This window comes from Panulirus ornatus, chromosome 6 (assembly GCF_036320965.1).
Source record: "Panulirus ornatus isolate Po-2019 chromosome 6, ASM3632096v1, whole genome shotgun sequence".
Classification (NCBI taxonomy): Eukaryota; Metazoa; Arthropoda; class Malacostraca; order Decapoda; family Palinuridae; genus Panulirus; species Panulirus ornatus.
This window is the reverse complement of record NC_092229.1, coordinates 50,452,079-50,472,479: the sequence shown is the minus strand read 5'-3', so window position 1 is coordinate 50,472,479 and position 20,401 is coordinate 50,452,079. Positions and strand designations below refer to the sequence as shown.

At 46.6% G+C, this 20,401-nt stretch overlaps 1 protein-coding gene across 2 annotated transcripts in view; it reads right to left on the bottom strand.

Annotated features, from left to right (window-relative positions):
• Positions 1-20,401, bottom strand: part of LOC139749229 (uncharacterized) — a 34,695-nt gene that overhangs the window by 7,859 nt on the left and 6,435 nt on the right. The window contains exon 2 of one of the 2 annotated variants that reach the window (XM_071662932.1): positions 15,538-15,656. The exons of the other annotated variant lie outside the window; for it this stretch is intronic. The gene's annotated coding sequence lies outside the window, so the exon portion shown is untranslated. The remainder of the gene's footprint in view (positions 1-15,537; positions 15,657-20,401) is intronic. 2 annotated transcript variants of the gene reach the window in all.

Here is a 20,401-nt window from a genome sequence, read left to right as displayed (position 1 = left end):
TTAACACAGGGAGTGAAGACTGACGGCCGAAGGGACCACGCCTTTCCCACTAAGGCGCGTCTATCAGTGTCAGCAACGCCAGGCATGATTATATTTCGTTTCCCCTCCTTATCGTTATCGCAGAAGGGGGCTAGGGAGGGTCAGTGTGACGGGGTAACAAGGCACTGTGGTGGAGGACAGAGTAGTGTGACGGGGTAGGTAGTGTGGATTAGGGTAACGTGACAAGGAGATAATCGTGGCCGAGGTAGTTTTAGCAACGGGGATTGTGTGTGGCAGAGTTAGCAGGGGGGGTATAGTGTGGTAGGGTGGCATGGGTTAAGTGTGGTAGAGTCAGCAGGGGGTTAGTAAATGTGGTTGGATGGCAAGGGTGACAAAGGAGAATGATTGGTGAGTCACGGAGGACCCCCCCCCCCCCGGGTGAGGTCAGGTGTGGGGTCAGTGACCATCACTGAGAGAGAGAGAGAGAGAGAGAGAGAGAGAGAGAGAGAGAGAGAGAGAGAGAGAGAGAGAGAATTCTGATTCTGTTATATCTGGCCTTCATAGCAGCAGCCTACGTGTGGGTAGGTATGGTTGGAAAACTACAGCCACCCGGGCTAGAGGAGTGACCCTTGACAGCCACTGAAGTGCTGACTTGTTGCGCAGCCTTCACTGACCTTCCCGATGACACCCAGGCGGTAAAATATATACCTCCCCGGTCGGTGGCTGCCTACCGCCTGCTACCTGGGAGAGAGAGAGAGAGAGAGAGAGAGAGAGAGAGAGAGAGAGAGAGAGAGAGAGAGAGAGAGAGAGAGAGAGAGAGGTCACTGAAGGGTCGAGGGTTCAAGTTTCGCTGGATGCCGCAACCTTGTCCTGGATATTGATGTCTCAGGGGAAGGTGTGGGAAGTCTTCAGTGCCATCCCCCACCCCAGAGATGCCTCCTCTCCAGCCATCCCTCCCCCCAGAGATGTCTCCTCTTTGTACATTGCCAGAGATGTCACCTCTTCATCCATCCTCCAGAGATTTCTCCTCTTCAGCTATCCCCCAGATATGTTTCATCTTCATCCATACCCAGAGATGCATGATTTTCACCCATCTCCCCCAGATATGTCTCATCTTCATCCACCCCCACAGATGTGTCATCTCCATCCATCCCTGGAGATGCCTGATTTCCACCCATACTCCCCCACACATGTCTAACCTTCATCCACCCCGAGTCATGCCCTCATTTTCACCCATCCCCCGGAGACATCTCCTCGTCACCCACCCCGGAAATGCCCGCTCTTCAGGAACGAGACATCATCCGGGTCTCTCCTCAGCACGAGATCCATCGAGCGATGCTCATGAACAGTTTACACATGACGAGAAAAAAAAAAAAGAACTCGTTTCCTACAGTGGATGATGGGTAGACATATGTGTCCAGTTCTTTGACCACGAAGCCTCGAAAGCCAACAGAGACCCCTTGTGCCAGTAATCGCCTACCCAGTAGTGAACGTGGAGATGATAGAAGGGGCGTAAAGAGGTAAAAGAAATCTCCATTAACATGTCATTTACATACATTAGGGAAGGTGGGAGAGTCCCGTCGAGTTTCAAGGTATTCTGACTTGGCTGGCCAGGTCTAGTCATTTGCATTATGGTGATGTATGGTTATGACTTTCTCGCTTCGTATCGCTCGTGTTTTATTTATATATTGATTCGTTATTATTCCCCTCCCACAACTATCAATTTCTATGTTTAAAGAGTCCCAGTGTTACGCAGGACCTTTTCTTAAAGGCTCCTGTTGAAGATGGGAATGTCTGCAGGGTAGGAGGAACGTCTTGGAATATCCTCAGTGAAGACTTCAAGGTGAAACAGGGCAAAAGACGTCCCACCCACCCACCCACACACACACACACACACACACACACACACACACACACACACACACACACACACACACACACACACCCCGAGTTATCTGTCTTTCTTTCTTCCAATTCCTCTTCATTCCCGTGATCACCTGTGTAGCATAGATGCTCTCTGGGTTTTGCTTTTGCAAGTTGGTCCCACCTATACATATATATATATATATATATATATATATATATATATATATATATATATATATATATATATATATATATATATATATATACATGATCGCCTTATCATCTAGAACCCAGATGATACACTTGGAGGGTAACCCTTTCACCCACGTCACTCGTGAGAGAAGATAAGGCTCGCTATCGTCCATAGAGATATCCCGCTTTGATTTCTCTCATGGTATGAATAACTTTGATAAAAGATAAAGAGGCTGGCGGTTCGCTCTCTCTCTCTCTCTCTCTCTCTCTCTCTCTCTCTCTCTCTCTCTCTCTCTCTCTCTCTCTCTCTCTCTCTCTCTCTCTGACCGTCAGAAAGCATTTGATGAAGCCTCGAACGAAAGGCCGCTACCGGACGTTCGAGTGACGTCGCCTAGATGGCGGATTGTAGCGGAGCGGTTTGGCTTCGAGTGTGGCGAAGACCTTTTTTGATATTTTGTCCCCTCCACCTCCCTCCTCCCTTTTCAACAGGATCGATTTAGTACGTGGAATCATTTTCGACAATGCCATACGTACGTTGGTAGACGGCCCTGACGAATCCGTGGCGCCACAGCGGTTAGAACACAGAAAATATACAGCTGTGTCTCTCTATTGAGGTGTCTGTTGGCTTGTGTCTACCCTCTCCCCACGGAGTTCGATGTTGCGGGTCTTCCCCACTGTCGCCGAGAGCCTCGACAGGAGACCCCAATGGCGTGTTTGGGGAGATCGCGTGCCTTTGCGTTCCCTGGAAAATTAATGATTACGTGGCATTCGACGCCTATATATATATATATGTACATTATCCCTAGGGATAGGGGAGGTAGAATACTTCCCACGTATTCCCTGCGTGTCGCAAAAGGCGACTAAAAGGGGAGGAAGCGGGAGGCTAGAAACCCTCGTCTCCAATTTCTACTTTTCCAAAAGAAGGAACAGAGAAGGGGGCCAAGTGAAGATTTTCCCTCTTCGGCTCAGTCCTCTGTTCTTAACGCTACCTCGCTCGCGGGAAATGGCGAATAGTATGAAAGAAAAGAATATATATATATATATATATATATATATATATATATATATATATATATATATATATATATATATATATATATATATATATATATATATGTATATATATATATATATATATATATATATATATATATATATATATATATATATATATATATATATATATGTGTATATAATATGGTGTAAGGAGAAAAGGGCACCGGGTCGTGATCTTTCGAGATCTTACTACAAGATAAACTGGCGTGTGGAATGCTGGCTCCTCCCTCCTCATAAACTTGGTTGATGTATAGATTCATCGTAGTAGGTGACCCCTGGCGTCATAGAGCTGATATATATATATATATATATATATATATATATATATATAGAGAGAGAGAGAGAGAGAGAGAGAGAGAGAGAGAGAGAGATGTGTGTGTGTGTGTGTGTTAGTATCATCCACAGGAAAATTCTCCATCGCCATAACTCACAGACTTGACGTTTGTTAATTTCAGATTGTGTTCAAGCGAAAAATTTGTATTGCATTTGGAAATCGAAGCGAGAAATTTGTCGAAAGGTGAAATTTGATGAAAAAAAAAATATAAGAATGAATTACTTTGGCATCAAGGCCACAGTTTTGTTCATCTGTGAGTGACAGGCGTATGTACAGCTTACAAGGCGCATGCAGCAAGTTAGCTTAAAGGTCACACTCAGCAAGTTAGCTTACAGGTCACTTGCAACAAGTTAGCTTACAGGTCAAATTCAGCAAGTTAGCTTACAGGTCAAATTCAGCAAGTTAGCTTGCAAATCGAATTCATGAAGTTAGCTTACAGGTCAAATTCAGCAAGTTAGCTTACAGGTCAAATTCAGCAAGTTAGCTTACATACCAAATCCCCTTACGTCATCTTTTAGGACATATTCAAAGGAAAGTCTCTTTTATAAATCACAACTGGACAAAAGTTTGCTTTTTAAACCAAAGCAAATGATGTTTCATTTACAAGTAAACACTCGATTTTATTTGTCAAACCGAAAAACTCTTTTAAGACAAACACACGCAAACAAATTTGTATATTCCACTAGTGTGGAGAACCAAACAAATGTGTTTGAGGATCAAATCCACATTAAAAGTCTGTTTGCAAAAATGACGTCGGATCACACACACACACTCGGGGAAGGTGTGTGTGTGTGTGTGTGTGTGTGGTCTTGTAGGTGTAGCAGTCTTATTGCCAGTCAAATCGACATTATATTTTTCCCTTTTATTCTATGCAGTAAAGAGGGATCGATGTCTGGTTTTACGGTAAGGTCCTTGTCTTCATTCCTGTCAGTTGTCGGTGGCTGAAGTGTGTATGACCATTTCTGATGCGTAGTGGCGGAAGCAACGCATTCGTTCATTGGTCCATATCTGAACAGCTGTATGAAATACAGCACTAATAACGGGGGTAATACATCTGATGTATAGTCATGTATATCTCGTAGGCTGCCTTCCAATATCCCTTCCCTCTCAGTGGAACTTTAAGTTTACGGTGTTCTGTGAGGGACGAGACACGAAATTCCGATCCATGACTCATATACCCTAGCCTCGTCCGTGCCTGTAGCCCATTATGTTATCTTAGGGTGAGGGTAATGCGCCTCAAGATGTGGTATGTTATGAGGCAGGTCAAGATCAAGGGATGAGATCATAAGAAGTGGAAGTCTGTTCCAGGCTTTCTCGAACCCTATTGGATATTTGTTGTACTCGACCATTACTAATGAGACTCGTAAAAACCTGTTATGTGAAATAGTATTGGTAATGAGAAAATCACATACGATACACCAGTCTGGGGGGAAAAAATGATTGTGGATTGCTTAATGATATATGTGGTAAATTAGATCATGAGAATAAGAGACTGGAACCAGACCCAGTAAGGGGATCCAGTCGTGGAAGCCACTACACAGAATCGAGGAGTTTCTATGGGATCGTAGACATGGAAAGGGAATTCAGTAGCCAAGATCGTGTTCACTGTTGGAGAAGAAAGGCTCTGTTGTGACGTTTATATTGAAGGAGGGGGAATATGGATGGCTTTTAATGTAGAGGGAAGGTGGAAAGAGAAAGAAATGAGATGTGTTTAGATACAAGATGTCGAATCGCAAAAGACCTTCAAGAGTTGTGCTGTAGGGAGGATAAAGACGTCATCTTAGCCAACCAGCAACTAAGAGGTATAACAGCCCACGGAATGGGCATAGCTGGAAAAGAAAGAAGTGGGAGAGGAAAGCTGTGGAAAGAATCGATTGGACTTGGGAGGTTTATCCAAAACTTTCCCACCAGTTCAAACTGTCACTTGAATATCGGGGTCATCAGGCTAAGAGACTGACGGAGGAAAGAGTTGTGGAGGAGGATGAGATGATGGAAGGTATGAACCGTAGGCTCAATACGGCTGTGAAGAAGAGAGGGAGGAAGAGGTGGAAGAGACCTGCTGGTGGAAGCTACCCATACATGTTCCCCTTCCGAGGTAGCGTCCTTCCGTTCCCTGAGGGATCGTGGCCAAAGCCAAGTTCTGGGAAAGTGAAGAGGAGGGAATCTAGCCGAAGGATCGTGCCTATGGAATCTCTGGGTAAGGAAGTAGCGAGAATACGACTGTGACGACGGTATGGTTGTCGTGTGGAGTAAGCTGGTGTCAGAGTAGCTGAGGGTATTTTGGGTACCGAGAGAAACCTCAGTGATGGTTAGGTTAGGTGTGAGAGATGTGCGACCAGAGAGTGTGAGACTTGCACGAATCTCTCTCTCTCTCTCTCTCTCTCTCTCTCTCTCTCTCTCTCTCTCTCTCTCTCTCTCTCTCTCTCTCTCTCTCTCTCTCTCTCTCTCTCTCTCTCTCTCTCTCACACACACACACACACGCGCGCGCGCACAGCATACAAATAGAGTCCCGGGAGGCCTGGACTCTGCATGGCGGCTGGGAAACTCTTTAACCCAGCGGGGGAGGGGGGGAGGTTCTGGGAAGTATTTCCAGGAAAGGGAGGAGGATTAGTGTTAGGAGAAGAGAAGAGGCGAGTTCTGCGAAAACACGAGGATATATATATATATATATATATATATATATATATATATATATATATATATATATATATATATACATACATACAGTAACAGATTTTGTCCTAGGATCTTATCTTCAGCTGGACGTTTCAAAGCAAACTCATCTCATCTTCAGAATCTGGAATAGCATTTATGATAATTTGGCTGATCGAATACTCTGTATGTTGATCGAATACTCTATATGTTGATCGAGTACTCTGTATGTTGATCAGACACCCTATATGTTGATCGAATACTCTAGATGTTGATCAAACACTCTATTTGTTAATCGAATACTCTATATGTTGATGTGCACTGTAGGTGCCATTCGCTTTCATGTACTCCATCTGCTAAGTTACTATACTTGTGATTGTAGAGTCTATTAATGAGCGGTGCACAACTCGAAACGTCAAAAATTAAAGTGATTTAGGCACTTATCTGTCTCTTTCAACTGAAATTACGGTTCTAGGACAATACCTGGTGTTCTATCCTCGTTCCTTTAGAACTCAACGCTGTTGACCTTATCAGATTGATAAACAGATTTAAAGTCTGTGATCAACGTACTCTTTACTCTTCTTTCTACCGTGCTGGATCGATTTCTGGCCTTTGGCCCCTGATTGGAATCAGCAGTTTGTACTGTATAGGGAGGTGGGGAGTTTTACACTCGCGTGTGTGTGCGTGTGTGTGTGTGTGTGTGTGTGTGTGTGTATGTGTGTAAACAAGGTAGTACATGAGAAGGGGCAGAAGCAGATGAGGAAAGATATACGAACAGAGGAGAGCGTGAAAAGAGGAGGAATGAAAGTTACAAGAGAGTCAGGTCAAGGATGGAGATAGGAAGAGTTGGAGAACGCAACTCCAAGTGTTGAAAGAAGACAGTCCCTTCAAGAGATATGAAGTGGGATGAGGTGAAGTGAAATGGGATGAGGGATGTGAAGTGGGACAAGGGACATGAGGTGGGACAGGAGAAGGAAAAAGGGACAGAGAGGACAGTGGATAGGAACACTGAGATCATCAGTAGAGAAAAGGATGTGGGTAAGAGGATGGGTCTGGGAGACGGACCCATCTAGGGACATGGGATCGAGACATGGGGGTAAGGGATTCGGGGATAAGGACATTCGTCGAGGTTACAAGAGAGGGACAATGGGGTTCGAGAGACACGAGCCTTGGACGTGGGGATAACTGACAGTTGTTCAATAAAGCAGAGACATGGGATGAGGGACATGGGTGGTTGGATACGGTCAGAGGAACGTGTGGAGATACGAAACATGCAGAGAGCAACAGCTTGGGAGAGAGAGAGAGAGAGAGAGAGAGAGAGAGAGAGAGAGAGAGAGAGAGAGAGAGAGAGAGAGAGAGAGAGAGAGAGGTGGGGGGGGGGAATTTGTGTGTGTGAGAGAGGGTAGTGTTTGGGTGGGAAAGACTGGCATAGATCGTTGGTGGGAGAGAAAGTCATGAGTAGATGGCGTCTTGCTGGTAGAGCCAGGTAGAGATAGACAGCGTGTTGCTGGTAGAGCCAGGTAGAGATAGACAGCGTGTTGTTGGTAGAGCCAGGTAGAGATAGACAGCGTGTTGCTGGTAGAGCCAGGTAGGGATAGCCAGCGTGTTGCTGGTAGAGCCAGGTAGAGATAGACAGCGTGTTGCTGGTAGAGCCAGGTAGGGATAGACAGCGTGTTGCTGGTAGAGCCAGGTAGAGATAGACAGCGTGTTGCTGGTAGAGCCAGGTAGGGATAGACAGCGTGTTGCTGGTAGAGCCAGGTAGAGATAGACAGCGTGTTGCCAGTAGAGTCTGGTAGAGATAAATAGCGAGTTGATGGTAGAGATAGTTAGAGATAGAGAAGGGTATTGCTGGTAGAAACAGCTATTGATAGATAGCATGTTGCTGGTAGAGACAGGTGTTGGTCGATCGCGCGTGGCTGGTAGAGGCAGGGAGGGATAGATAAGCTCGTTGATGGTATAAATAGATATAGATAGATTGAGTGATGATGCTGTAAGGACAGGTTCACTGGGAGAGCATCAGGGAAGGTTAGATGAGGCACGATACAAAAGACGATGCGCAAATAAGGCTCACAAAATAAATAACATGATAATATACGTATACACCCTGACGAACACATGAACATGAAACGTGTAGAGTCTGCCTTGTGTATGAGAACATGAAACACAATATCAAGCAGAAGTTCTCACGACAGACTACGAACTATATTGTCAAAGAAAAGATAAAAAAAAGAGTATAGACAGAAATTCAGGTCACATTTATATATTTTAGTATCCGTGTAGCAAATAATGGTTGAGAAGACTGTGAAGTAGACATTTAGAAGTTTCAATGGTTGATTATGGGACTTGAGAATGCGAGGTATACAAAGAGGGAGAGGCTCAGAAACTGGCTTTGGGGACCCCACGACCCGCCCCGAGCTGGGGGTCTCGACCGGTACACGGGTCAGAGGTCGAGTGAGGTAGTGGGGGCCAGATGTGTGTGGGTGAGCGTGTGCGTGTGTGTGTGTAGGTGGGCGGGTGTAACAATGGACGTGGCGATAGTGGGAGGAGAGGGAGCTTCCGAGAGAAGGAGGAGGTTGCCGAAAGTCGTCTTTTTTTTTTTTTTTACAAAAAAAAAAGGACATCCAAATGAGCAGCCAATCCTGAAAGAAAAGGGGGAAGTGAATAGAAAACGGGGTTGATGAAAGAGGTGCTGAACGGGCAATTAGAGGAGTGAAAAATAGGGTACCTAATTGAGGAGACTGAAAGGAAAATAGGCTCGAAATAGGTCGGTATCAGCAAGGGAGGAGGAAATAAGGAGGAGATGGCCAGTTATAAAACAAAGGACGCGCGGGACACGGGTCGTGGAGAGGGTTCCCGATGGCGCCGTCGGCTCGAAAGTGAGAGTTGAGGGAGAGTAGGACGACCCAGAGTGGAGGCAAGGTGGGCTTAACGGGAGGGGACAGACTCCACAGGAGGTGTGAGAGAGAGAGAGAGAGAGAGAGAGAGAGAGAGAGAGGGGGGGGGGGCAAAGTATCTGACAACCACACACACACACACACACACACACACACACACATACACGCGCGCGCGCGGGCGAAAGAAATATTGACAGTGAAACCTTACAGCAAAACAGTCAATTAAAATCGCTGGACACGGAGAAGGTAGCCAGCCAATCCTCCGGCTGGCGTCCACACAGCTTGGGCGAGATGGTAGTTTTTTACACGTTTGACAAGGCTTGTACAATCGAGTCGAGCCAATTTAGGTCAGGGACTGTTTGGTCAACTGTGAGGGTGTATGAAAAAAACAGAAACTACCTGCAAAACTTCCCACACTTAAGATTATCTCTAAAACTCCCTCAGGAGGAAAATATCTCCCTCTCTGTACCTCTCCCCGTCCTTTTCGTTCATAAGAAATCCCAGTGCCTTTTCAATAATCCCATCTCTCTCTCTCTCTCTCTCTCTCTCTCTCTCTCTCTCTCTCTCTCTCTCTCTCTCTCTCTCTCTCTCTCTCTCTCTCTCTCTCTAACACACACACACACACACAAATCCCGCTGCTTTCTCCATATTATCCCAAAATCTCTCTCTTAAATACCACAACCTCTTTCGAATCCCTCTCCTCAAATCCCGCAGCGTCTCTTCTGTACCACCCAATCTCTCTCTCTCTCTCTCTCTCTCTCTCTCTCTCTCTCTCTCTCTCTCTCTCTCTCTCTCTCTCTCTCTCTCTCTCTCTCTCTCTATCTCTCTCTCTCATGTATCATTCCTGTAATCATTTCCTTAATACCTATGATTCTGTCATTGGATTTATTTATCACTAACCCACGATTCTATTACTTGTATTTTTCTTTGTTCTTTAGTTTGTCGATCCTGAGTGAGCCTTATTTAACACCTCTGTACTCTTGTTTTTAAAAGAAGTCTTGTTACAAAGAGCAATTTACTTTTTTTCTCGGTGTTTAAAATTCCGGGATCTTGCCTGAATGGGCTTCCAGGATTCCCGCTTTGGCGGCCTCCATACTTACGTCATTGAGGTTGGACTGGTCGGCCCATCCAGTAGCTAGCTCTTCACATGCGTTTTACGTTCTAGTTGTACTTACGTTACGCTGTAGTGCAGGTCCATCGTGTGTACCCAGGTTTCTTATGCTTACAGGGAGGAGATGTTGTCGAACGCCATCCCCCAAGACTTCGGGACATTCACAGACTCGACTGAAGTGTTTGGACCATCGGTGGAACGACCCATACCACAAGGGATTCCAGGCGTTTTCCAGTGTGTCCGTTCGAAGTACGCTGGTGTCCAGAGATCCTCGAATCGGTCTTCGGCGGGATGGTGGCGAAGACATACCCCAGAGGCCTCAGGTCCGTAAGCTTACGCTAGTGTACTAATGACACATTTGGGGCTTCTGTGTTGGAGGGTGTCTACTTAGGGGTAATCCTTGCAGTACCTTTCCTAATGTACTGACGTAATGTATTTATGTACTTTCAGCTCCCTGAACAGTACTATAGGCACTCTGGTTCTTTTGGCTGAGTTCGAAGTCTGATAGCAGCAGTACAAGGAAGACAGTGTAAGGGCGAAGTCGCACAATCACGGATGCAAGCTCCGACCGTCTCGAGGTAAGCTCGTGCTCCCATATATATATATATTTGCCTCACTCACCAGTTCGTAGAGTTCTGGCTTATAGAGAAGCAGCCGCGGCAGCCCCACAATCGAAGTATCTCTTCGCCAAAAATCAAAGCGTCCGCTTGGAGCGTCCAGTCTTGCAGGAGTGTGCAACGATTTAGTGATATTCCAAGCTAAAAGGAAAAAAAAAAAGGGGGGGGGGGGGGTTCGTGGATGAACAGGTTCTTCCCAGTAAAGGTGAGAGTTGTAGTGAGATATCACCGAATCATTTCGAAGCTCCAGAATTGTGAATGACTCCCATGGTTTGGAGAACACCCTGTACACCCACCCTGTGTACAGAGAGCGGCGTTAGTGTCCTGATGAGGTAATACTTCATCGGGTCTTCACAAGAGAATGGATGAAAAGATTTTGGCACTTCAACTGAAAATAACTGATGACTTCTTGTCAGTTTCCACTGCTTAACGGTTCCAAGCCAGTTTGGAGAGCCCACAGGTGTTCAGAGGTGAAAACAACAAGAGATCAAGTGTGTTGTGTGGTCGCGACGGTCGAAAACTCTTGCAGGCTATTGAATCATTTGTTCTAAATCGTTGAGGAGGGATGAAATTGAAGCACCTTGGCTCCACCGGGATCACTCCGGGCAGAGCCCAGCTAGTCCATGTAGTGTATGTTGAAATCCCCAACGTAGAGGATCGGATCTTAGTGCATGAATGTGAAGAGATCAATGTTTCATGTCATGTTCCTCCTCCCCGAGAGACGGTCGATCACATTCTTGATTTATCCAAAAGTCTTTCTTCACTGGATTCTCACCACGAGGGGCAGATTCCTTGACAAGGTCAAGGACTATGTCGTCAGACTTGAGGCAGCAGCTTTCGAGTGGTTCTTGTCGTAAGGGGTGAGCCCTCAGGCAGACCTCTTTGGCAAGAGGGTCAATGCCCTTTTCTTGTCTCATACATCTCTGATTTTCGAGTCAGAGGCAGAGAGAATATGTAGCAATACCCGTTGCCTCGAAGACCGTGAAACATTCCTAGTGGAGGAGATTCGTGCCGATGTTCCACTCCTCCGCTGGATGAACCCGAGTCTCTTTATGCGACTCCTGAAAACTAAGTGGAGATCTCGCTCCAAAATGTTTTGTTGTGGATCCCTCACATTAGGTATTTACGTCGGATGTACCGAAGAAAGTATATAGAACGTCTATCAAACGATCCTCATGCATAACGTCTATCTGTTCAGGCCTTTTCGAGAGGCTGTTAGATTTACCGGGGGAAGGGTTATTGTAATACAGTCCCGGAAAGCATCTTTTCTGAAACATCATACTTTGTGTCCAACCAAGGCACAAGGGACCATTATCCTCACGGTATCATCCTTTGTTTATAGCCAAGACACACAAGAGACCCCATTATTCTCACCGCAGATCACATGGGGAAAAGTTCCTCCACCCAGGTACCTTCGAAGCTTTCGTTGCCACACAACGTAGACGATGATGGATCACGAAGCTTTTGCTCCTGTCACAACCTGGACTTGCTAATAGAACTCTGTGATGGAGGGAAAGTGGTTTCTAGCTTGGATTTCATAAGGATTCTCTCAATTGATGAGTCGAATGCAATCGACAAACGCGTTCATGAGATGATAAGGTCCCTCTGGTTTAGATCTGGTAGGCTTCCTGTGTGTGGTGGTGGGTCTGGGTTGGCCACCTTCAGAAGATGACGACTCGGGTCGGAAGACAAACTGCCATTAGCCCATTGACTACTGGTATCCCATATTTAGGATGCTCTTCCTCTGTGAGTCGACTGCAAGGTCTTAGGTCGTCTTTCCATTTGACTTTTTTTCTGTTCTTTGTTATTGTTGTTTTTTTCTAAGGTCGGCAGTCTGCTTCAGCCTTCTGTATAAGGTGTCATCGCCCTCAGGAGTGTACGTGCACCCTGAGACTCAAAGAGTTCCGTCGGCAAGTGGGAAATGTTGGCGTGGAAGTATGGTGAGCAGGTGCAGATGGTGTGAAGATCTTAATACTTTGGAGGCGTTTGGTTTCTGGAATGCATAAGGGGGAGGGAGGGGTGGCTGCTGCTTCCCACCCCTCACACGGGTCAACACAGTACGCAAGAAGCAATGACCCGTGTTGACCCAGCGGGGGATAGCGCCTAGCTTGGGAATCAAGACGAGGTAAAAGGTCAAAACAGAGGCGCTCCCTTGGGAGGAACTGTTGAGAATTAAGTTTCGGGATTTTGTAAGGGATGATTTCATCGCTGTAGCTGTGATGCTTAGCGAGGTAGCGTCAAGAACAGACGACTGAGCCTAAGAGGGGAAAAATCCCTCATTTGGCTTGCATCTCTGTTCCTTCTTTGGAAAAGTAAAACAAGAGGGGAGGATTTCAAGCCAGCCCCCCGCTCCCACCCCTTTTGAGCCGCCTTCTGTGACACGCAGGGAATACGTGACAAGTATATATATATATATATATATATATATATATATATATATATATACATACGGTGTGATGAAACATGGCACAGTGGTTCGACACGCAGCCATCCACCTTCTGTTTCCCATCAGGCACAGAACGTGACTTCACACACAAAGAGCAGGTATGAGGGAAGAGCAAAGTGATCCTGGGGAAGAACCGCTGGTGCTGTTAAACAACAGCAATGAGGCTGTTCCTCACAGCAGACACCATCTTCAGATAAATGTACATTTTTTTTTCTTCTTCGTTCGGTATTTCAGGATCTTTCGTACAGTCCACTGGTTGCGTCAGGGTGTAAAACCGGCACACGGCCAGAGGCACTTCATCCAATCAGCGCACGCATAGTCCATGGATTATGGCGTGGGGGGAGGTAGTGGTATAAATAAGCACACTCATCCTCCTGGATCCGTAAGACTTTTGACGTATCTCTCTCTCTCTCTCTCTCTCTCTCTCTCTCTCTCTCTCTCTCTCTCTCTCTCTCTCTCTCTCTCTCTCTCTCTCTCTCTCTCTGGAACCTCCGTCGTTGAGCGAAACCCGTTGACAATACCAAATTAGTTTTGTTGAGCCATATTTTCACTCGTTTATCCTTGTCCTTCGCCTGTGTGCGCGGGAGACGCGGTCTGTAATTTGTCCTTCCATAGCTGAAGCATAGATAAGTCACCCCTTGAGTTCTATCCAACGGAAGTATCATAGTATTTAATATACAGGGAAATAGATATCTGTGACGGAAGTTGATCTGGATCGTAGGAATGAGAAGAGACGGCGAACACGCTGGATGTGCCTCAGAGAAAACGTCCCTGCAGCCTCATAGTGAAGACTTAACTCATCCGCTGACTCCAGGCGGAGGGAGGATGCCTATTCTAGACTCCAAGGAGCATAGGAGTATTGGAACGGGGGAAAGGAAAGAAGGGACCAAGATAAGAGAAAAGATGATGGAGCAAGAGGAAGGGGAATAAGGGATAGATGGGGAAAATGGAGATATGAGATGAGAGTGAGTGGTGTGGGTTCTCCAGCAGCCTCGAGAGAGGCACTGTTACCACTGGCATCATTCCAGCGAAGTGGCTTCCAGCCCATCATCCAGGTTCAACACTGCCGGCAGTTTGTCCCTGGAATAACCTTCGTTTGCCGAGTACGATACTCCGATTCATATCGTACAAAAACCAGTTTTAAAAGTCTCAGAGCTGTCTTATTTTTTTTTCCAGTCATCTGCACACTTCGCGGTCCTCATATCTTTCCAGTTCTAGGGCGAGGTGCAGAGCAAGACATCTTCGATAATACTGGAAATATATGGTGGAATTATTCTTCGGGCTAAACGCGTGACATTGGGCACATTAAGAGAGGCTAAAGATGTGTTTAGATTTTCTCCAGTAAGCCAAGTAATGTTCGAGGCGAATGGTATTCCTCTCCCAGCCTCCGTGACCAGTTACATGTTCACCTGCCTATGAACAAGGCAGAGATGTCGTAACTAAACCTATAACTTTTTTACTGTTGAGGATTTACCTTCAGGTCTCGAAACCCTGGCGTCAGTTGTATGAGAACTTCACGTCCCCTCCTTTACGTGTCCCCAAAGGCCACGAAAAAGGAGAGACTCCCTGCCGTATGATGTCTCCAAAGGAGGAAGGAATTAAAAGGAGAAATCTTCGATCAACTCGACCAACTCGAAGAGAACAAGGGAGGCGTCGGATTTAGAAGCCTTTGTGTTTATCGACTAAACTCAGGTCACCTGACCGACTGGGTGGTGTTGAGCTGAGGACGCCTCGTCTCTGTGGAGAGTGGATGGTGAAGGAGAGACAGAGACAGAGCAAATATGCACTCGTCTGATCCTTTCACCTCCCCTTCCTTACCCGTACACGTAGTACATAGCCCCAGCATTGGTCATCCCTCTCCGTTGCTTTCACAAACTGCGTTCCCCAGCTCACACTCCCCCAACCACCCCTGAGGAATTTGCCCCCGCTCCCCTCCAGTGTTCACGTCTTGGGTGACCTGTGCAAGTGGAGAGGTAGGTGATGGTGAAGAAGAGGCGTTGCAGGAGGTGACGGAGACCCCGCTGGACGAAGGGAAGGAAGGGTTGGGAATGAAGGATATATGAATAAAGTACAGTAAAGTAGGTACACACACACACACACACACACACACACACACACACACACACGCCAAAGTGATCCATCTTATACTGTGTGCTGTACCATCTGCCCTGCTCCTCAGTAGAACAACCTCTCAGAGTTGGGTACATGTGAATCTTGTGTTGTGTAGGGACACCATGAGCATGCACGAACAGCTGCATTCAACACAAGTGAAAAACGTATCCTGTGTACAGTCAGAACATTATCGAATCTATTCTCCCACATGTGGCTGACCAGAACGTACCCATCGCAGCCAATACCATTGGTAGACCGACGCATACACACACACTTACCTGGTTTATTGACTCGATCTTCATCGAGGCTCCATCACCTGGTCCCGAATACCAAGACAATGGCGCCAGTTACCGAATCCGTACTACGTCCCTTTTGGACAGTGGCGTGTTCGGTATCCCTGGAATGAAGTGGGAAACGTAGAAGACGTACGAAGTGAATGGGGATAAGTGCATCGCCACCGTCGAAGAAGATGCTACCACCCAGCTGACGTGTGTCCTGAGTGACACCTCACCTCAAGATCTGCAAGATGCTACCACCCAGCTGATGTGTGTCCTGGGTGACACCTCACCTCAAGACCTGCAAGATGCCACCACCCAGCTGATGTGTGTCCTGGGTGACACCTCACCTCAAGACCTGCAAGATGCCACCACCCAGCTGACGTGTGTCCTGGGTGACACCTCACCTCAAGACCTGCAAGATGTCACCACCCAGCTGACGTGTGTTCCAGGTGACACCTCACCTCAAGACCTGCAAGACGCTGCCATCCAGCTGACGTGCCACCTGGATCACGCCTCACCCTAAGAAACCACGGGCGACGAGACTGGGTCTCCTACCGCAGCAGTACTAAAAAACCTCAAGCCAGACCCTTCACAACAGGTGACCCGTGAAAGAATTATCACCACCCTCCCGAGCCATAACTCCCTTAACCAGTCTGTCATCAGTTGGTGGTACGGGGATACCGAAAGATCTGAGTGGAGTGCAACAAGCTGACTCCTCTCTTTTTATTTTTTTCCCAGTGTTGATCACCTCTCCACTTGAAGATGCAGCTGCGGGGTTATTTAAAACCACTTGGCCATCATCTGCCAGGGACTTACCCACCTTGACACCATCCGCCTTCCAGCTCCAGCACCTCTTGAGTCGGACCATGAATTTTAAGGCACCAGTTAAACAACCTCGGGGTAGGACGCGTCATTGCACACACGCACGGACTCATGAAGAAAATACAACGAGTCCTCACCCTGAGCTAACCAGGCTCCTCTGCCCCAACACCATCGCTTCCCTCCTCCACTCAAGATGCCTCTCTGAGTCCTCATAGATATTAAGGTCAGGAATCCCACAGTTTATCGGGGAGTTACGACCTCCTGGGTAATATGAAGACCTTTGACACCAACTGCCTCGTCAGCTGCCAAGACCTCATCTCTCGTAAACCAGAGAAACGCAAGATCCAAGTGGCGTTCATCATCGATGACTACACTGAACCTCTTCATTGGGTCATCCACAACAGAGTCATCAACATGTGGGGCTGAGGAGACGTCTTATTCTCTGGTCTTGCGAGCCTCCTTACTGACCATCGTCAGGCTGGTCGCCTCCGGTGGGAGGCATCGCCAACATCCATCCAGTCGTCCCTCTACCTTTGGCGTCCCCGCACAACACACAGATGGGATTCTTTTTAGCTTCCTGACGGATGCACTTTTAGATAGATGTACGTCCACGGTGTCGCTGCTTACAACAGCTCCCCAGCGTCCATCTTGGACCACCGCCAACCACGTCACTATCGATCAAACCAAGACTGTAAAGTCCCGCACATCGGTCTCGCCTCCAACTGTGTCCCGCATCCGTACTGGCCTCCAGTCCCGTCTAAAGTTTTCCAGTCTGCTGGTCTCCACTTCGATGTCACTCTGGACGCTAAACTACTAAGTTGGGAGGAACACGTCAGCACCAACCACCATACCTGCCAGCTATCGTCTCCACATTCGCCATTGACTCAGGACACTTGGGGCTGGCCCAGCACCCGAAGTCAAGGGCATCTACACTACTTTCATTCTCTGTAAACTCTCCTGTGCCTTCCCTACCTGGTCTTCCTCCTCATCCATCCCACACATCAGGGGCTTCTGGAAAAGGTGCAGAAAAAGATCATACTAGATCATTTTTCTTTCTTTTTTTTTCTGTTGCTCTTCCACCCCCTAGCATGACACGCTCAAAATACCAGTCTTCATCATTCATAATTCTTCTAAGTAATGATATGCCACACGCGGTGACGTTAGGTATGTCATATCTTTTTATCTCTGACCATTAAACGTTGCCACAGTACGTCCCTCTTGAGTAACCACAACATCCTGCAACGCGTCCGGGCTGTAATCCCGTTATATAATACTTGAATCCGACGTAGAGAGAGAGAGGGAGCCTCATTCACCCACTCACTCACTCGTTCGCTGGTATTCTTGGCATCCAGCAGCCATTGAGGGTTACTGCATGACTATTATGTTCTGGATACGGCAAGTTATGATGTGAGAAACACTCCAGGAACGAGCTACAGCGAAAGAAATCGTCTGCTACGAGAAGTGAACGTTGCTGGCGGCGCGCCAGACAGGCCAAGTCTGTGACAGTAGACTTACCTCCCTTGGCTCGCTTTCGCCTCCAACGCACATTAGACTCGGGCCGACACCACGATCTCCCGCTCTTCCACTCCCTCCCTCCGTTGCATATACCCTCCCACATCCTCCTTTCCCTTGACACTAAAGGTGTACGGATGCTTCAAGAACGAACGAAACACCTCCTTTTGAACAGACTGATTAGAAAGCTGAATTCCAGTGATACGGGAAAATGAGTTGGGGTTAAAACAGACTCTACGAAATCCACTACGTCTTACAGAGGAGAATGAAGAGAGGTCAAAGATGGAATTAGTGAAGGGCTATACGGGTGTAAACAAAGAGGGGTTGGAAAAGTGAATAGAGACAATGTGGAAACGGAACAAGACACCCAGGTGCCTGGCAGAGTGCGAAAAGTACTACAAGAGGAAGAGAAATGGTGACATGAAGATGATATATATATATATATATATATATATATATATATATATATATATATATATATATATATATATATATTCACGATGACAAGAGACCATGGAAAAATGGAAAAAAGCGCGGAATCAGCGAGGTCTGAGAAATGGTGCAGAGGTTCTAGAGAAAGTTAAGTGAAATTCAACCTTGATAAGAATGCACCTCGTGGAAGATAAGAAGAGACATACATGGGTCAGAAGTTGGCTACCGGAGTGTGCTCCTAGGAAACCAACTGCCGGACTCGTAGTAATGTGAAAGGGATGACATCATACCCAGGCCCAAACGAGAGGCAGGGGAAACTCATGCAAAACACCTTGAGGCTCCGGGCCTTTGTGTGGTCTAAGGCTCCGGCCTTTGTGGAACCTGGGGCTCCGGGTCTCTGTGAAACCTGGGACTTCGGACCTCTGTGGAACCTGGGGCTCCGGGTCATTGGAGGGCCTGGAGCTCTGGGCCTTTGTGGGGGACCAGGGGCTCCAGACCTTTGTGGAACCTGGGTCTCCGGGTCTCTGTAGAACCTGGGTCTCCGGGTCTCTGTAGAGCCTGTGTCTCCGGGCCTCTGTGGGGACCGTGTCAACCCTAGTCGGCCGTGAACACACCCAGCCCTTATCACCAAGATTATCAAGCGAAGGGAAATCGTGAGAAAGACGAGACATTATATCAATGGCCTTCACGTGCATGGAACATCGAGATTTTGAACGGAGATGCGCAAGACGTGCGGGTGAACCCAACCGGTTCATTAGTGTAACAGTTTGGTCGCTCCAGCTGTTGGGAGTCGCGCAGAGCTGCTGGAGAAGGTGCAGAGGAGCAGAGCGAAGACCAGTCAGTGGCCAGGAGTGAGCTACGATAAAAGAAGGGAAGAGGATGATGTCATGTGGCGAAAGGGCTGTCGTCGCAGGAGGACGTTATTAACTGCCAAGAAAATAAGATAGAAACAGAGAGAGAGAGAGAGACGCCAAGGAGAGATGTCATGAAGGTATTCACGAAGCAACAGTACAGTGGACATGTGGAACAAGCCGAAGATGATGTAAATACAGATAGCAGAAATGCGAGGTGAAGAGATAAGATCCCACGAGTATAAAGTCTCATTATCCGTATGAACAAGCTGGCGATCCTAAATCACAAACACACACACACACACACACACACCGTAGTGGAGTGGAGTGGAAGGCCCTGCGACCCACTAATCTAAAGGGCCCAGGTTCGAATCCTGGACAGGACGTCAGGCTCACAGACACCCCGGCTGTTCTTTCTCTCCACTGGGGGCCCAGTCGATGAATAGTATATATATGCATATATATATATATATATATATATATATATATATATATATATATATATATATATATATATATATATATATTATCCCTGGGGATAGGGGATTAAGAATACTTCCCACGTATTCCCTGCGTGTCGTACAAGGCGACTAAAAGGGGAGGGAGCGGGGGGGCTAGAAATCCTCCCCTCTCGTTTTTTTTGGGGGTTTTTTTTTTTTTTTTGCAAAGGATGGAACAGAGGGGGCCAGGTGAGGATATTCAAAAAAAGGCCCAGTCCTCTGTTCCTAACGCTACCTCGCTAACGCGGGAAATGGCGAATAGTTTAAAAGAAAAAGAAAGAAATATATATATATATATATATATATATATATATATATATATATATATATATATATATATATATATATATATATATATATATATATATGTATGTATCGTTTATTTTAACATTCTAACGCTGCTCAATATGAGGACCCTATACTGTGTATGGATCCCTATTGTACGTCAAGCTACTTATCGTACGTCAGGGTTGACTATCGTACGTCAGACTGACTGCCGTACGTCAGACCGACTTTCGTACGTAAGGCTGACTATCGCACGTCAGGCTGATTTTCGTGCCTCAGGCTGACTGTCGTACGTCAGGCTGTTGCAATTGCATTCATATCTACTCAAAGAAATGTAAGTAAAAAGTAATCTTCTCGGTATTACAAAATTGTGAAATGATTGGTTCATTATACTCTGGAAGATGCAGTTTCATTCTCTAATTACAAGCATACACTTTTCTTCTTGGAGTTTGTAAATGTTTC